Here is a 3,572-nt window from a genome sequence, read left to right on the forward strand (position 1 = left end):
GGCTGGAATCTAAATTTACACAGTGCGGTGGAGAAATCCAGACGTTCTCATGGTCTGAGGACACTCAGCAGAATCAAGTGCAAAACTGCTTTTCAGCAACAAATTTACAACCCAAGGTGCACTGACCTCTCCCAGAAGGAAAAACAAAAACAATACTCCTCCTAAAGATAAGCTCACCACAAAAAATTGCAAACCAAGCGAGAAAAAAAACAAAAAAACAAACAAACAAAAAAAACACTGTGAGAGAATAGTCGGCAGATTCGAAAATGAAATTAACTATCCATAGATGATCGAAAAATACAGTCTGCTTGAAATTATACCATGACTATGTTTAAAGTGATTAAAAGTTGACTAAAATCCCATAAGGCTTTTTAAAACTAAACGAGCTGATTCAAGAGTTCATAAAGGAAAGAAAATTAAGAAAGAACAGGAAGAAAGTTTTGAAAAAAGAAGAACGAAAGGAAACAAATACTTTAAGATACATCAATGCAATGGAACAGAAAGCCCAGAAATAAATATCTATCTTCCAAATATTGACTGGGATTTGGTAGGCAATAGTACTGGGATTTCAAATTAGTGAAGGAAAAGTGAATTATCTGATAAATGAACAATGGGATAGTCATCTTGGGGAGAAATGTTTTCATCTACACATTCTATGCCAAGGTAAATCAAACATAAATGCCTTGAATAAATCTCAAAAAAATTTCAGTGGGGAAGGCCATTTAATATGTGACATAAATCAAAAAGCCTTAAAGTAAAAGATTGATATATTTATATACATAAAAGTAAACATTTGTATATTATAATCCATTATAAGTTCAAATGTCATTTACAACTGAGAGAAGAATTATAGCATTTTCCCTCTGAATGGTTAATTTTTCCATTACATAAAGAGCTCCTACAGATAAACTTAAAAAACTAAAAACCTAACAAAAAAAAAAATGGAAGAAGATATGAGTGGATTGTCGCAGAAAAGAAAAAAACAAATGCTTTTAGAAATACAAAAAGAAACTCGACCTCACCCATATAAAGTAAAATGAATTAAAACGACACCGAGATCATTTTTGTCACCTATCAGACTGTCACATACCAAATCATCTAGACATTCCATTTCCAGAAGATCCCACTCACTTGCATAAGGATGTTCACTGCAGTACCGTTTATAACTGCATGTATTCGAAACGACCCAAATGTTCATCAAAGCGAGATTGGGTAAATAATCTGGGTATATTCATACAATGGAATACTATACAGCAGTCAAAAAGAATGATCCAGTACTCGTCACATGAAAAATCTAGAAAACGTAACACTGAGGAATAAAACCAAGTTGGCAAAGGATAATCACCGTACACTAGCATTCGTATAAATTAAAACTACCAGAAAACCTAAACCAACCAGTCTGCGTTCCTAGCATTTATTTATAGTAGTACGGCGGTGAGCTTCTAAGATGACCCCAGCGACCCTGCTTCCAGGTATTTACTCTTGTGTAGTCTCCTCTGCCATCTACCGATAGAATAGGACAGAAGTGACAGCGTGTCACTTCCAAGATTAGGTTACAAAAACACTATGGCTTCCATCTTGGGCGCTCTGTGGCACACTTCTCTCTCTCTCTCTGGGGTCACTTGCTCTGAGGTGACCAGGTGCCCATCTTGGGGACATTCAGACAGGCTCTTGGCCAGGTCCATATGGCAAGGATTGGAGGGCTCCTGTCGACCACGTCACTGAGCTTGGAAGTGGCCCCTGCAGCCTTCAGATGAGAGACCCTGGAGCGGCACTGCCCAGCAAGGCCACTCCTGACCCTGGTGACTGCGCGCGGTCACAAAGTGTGGTTAACTTGGGGGTTAAGTTGTTTCAGAATCATAACTAACCCAGAGTGCTTTTAGCTGCGCAGTGAAATTATAAATGTGTGGTAATTATGAGAAGAACGTACACCCATTTCAGGATAAAGGGTAACCACAGGGAACGCAGCAAAGAGGGGCTTAGCTATACTTATTTTTTATTTCTAGAACACATTTTTGAAGAAAATACAACCTAATATTAGCATTTGTTAAATCCGGGTGTTCCATTAAGTGTATATCTAGTAGATGATTTCCTGTAATTTAAAACATTCTCTTTGCTATTTAAAACATGTTATAAATTAAACATAAACACTTTGAAAAAAAGGCAGGGTGCGCCTTCCATTTATTAGGGTGCCATAGACCGCTGCCTTGCTCCTAATTGCGGCCCCAGGAAAGTAAATTACTTTCACGGCTCAATGATTTGCACTGGAGAGGAGACATAATGAGGGTCTATTCCTACTGCTGCTAAAAAATCTAATGGTTAAGTACCCAAACCTTTAATATATTTTCAGAGAATGGCGACAGAAAACTGAAATAAGAGCACCTAACAAAGAATTCGCGATGCAATGCAGGAGAGCATCTCTGCCTAGAGACGCTTAATATTAAACTGTTTTCAACAGCGATTCACGCAGGAAACAGACGGTGGTTATGCTCTCCGCGGTCCCAGCCAGAGCGGACAGCATCGTGGCTGTTGCCATAGTAGCCTCTACTTCGAGAGTATTTAACAAGAGAACAGAAATTGTGGGGGAAATTGCTTTAGTTCTTAGATTCCCTGGGTTGAAAGAAGTTAGAACAGTCACAGTTGAGAGATACAGCAGTGTTTCAGGTTGTACAGCCCCAGACAACGCCACCGAGAGGGGTACCCCTCGGTGAAAATCCAACAGGCTGGAGGAGTTAATGCACATCTCGAAGGTACACATTTGCTCATGACCAAGATTTAGAAAATGACACGTCTCAAGGACCTCGAGTCAAAGAAGAGATACTGCAACATATCAGACATGCACGTAGGCGTATTTGAACAGGCCTAATGTTCCAGATGAAATTTTTCCTTTTACTATTTCTCTCCCTCTGTTCTCTGAGTCCCTGTTTTACTTTGCAGGAATGACGGTGTGTTGAAATGACAATATGAAGCGTCACCTACCTGCTTCGTTCACCAGGATTCCCATTTTCAGACCACAATTTGGGCAGTAAGAAGTCACAAACTGAACTCTCCCCCTTCCGAATAAGCCAGCTGTGATGAGCATTTTGCCTGCACCCCTCACCTCCAAACGCTGCTGATGGTTTTAGAACAGAACGATGGTCTGAGGCTACAGCGTGGCCAGCGAGCATCCTCGCTTGTCCCGCAACCATCTCTAAGGTTAAAGCTTTCTTTCATCCAATTCATGTTGCCTTTCCTTCACTGCCTGGTGATCTTGTATCCCAGTGTAAGGCCCCAGTTTTCTCTTGTCTCGCCTCCTCGTCATCGGTTCATTTTTCGACCTCACGTTTGCTTAATTAGTCACATGACCGGCACATCTTCGAGGCTGCGTTCTGTTGCTGACGCTGACCAACGCGCCAGAATTTCCCACCCTCTGCAGAATTTCCCACCCTCCGCGAAATTTCCCACCCTCTGCAGAATTTCCCACCCTCTGCGAAATTTCCCACCCTCTGCAGAATTTCCCACCCTCCGCGAAATTTCCCACCCTCTGCAGCATTTCCCACCCTCCGCAATCCCATCTGGAAGCTACAGCTCTG

General features: G+C 41.3%; 1 protein-coding gene across 4 annotated transcripts in view; it reads right to left on the bottom strand.

Annotated features, from left to right (window-relative positions):
* The window catches only part of BACE2 (beta-site APP-cleaving enzyme 2), a 45,986-nt gene that overhangs the window by 15,358 nt on the left and 27,056 nt on the right, over positions 1-3,572 (bottom strand). The window lies entirely within an intron of this gene.

Source organism: Pteropus vampyrus, unplaced genomic scaffold (assembly GCF_000151845.1).
Source record: "Pteropus vampyrus isolate Shadow unplaced genomic scaffold, Pvam_2.0 Scaffold214, whole genome shotgun sequence".
Lineage (NCBI taxonomy): Eukaryota > Metazoa > Chordata > Mammalia > Chiroptera > Pteropodidae > Pteropus > Pteropus vampyrus.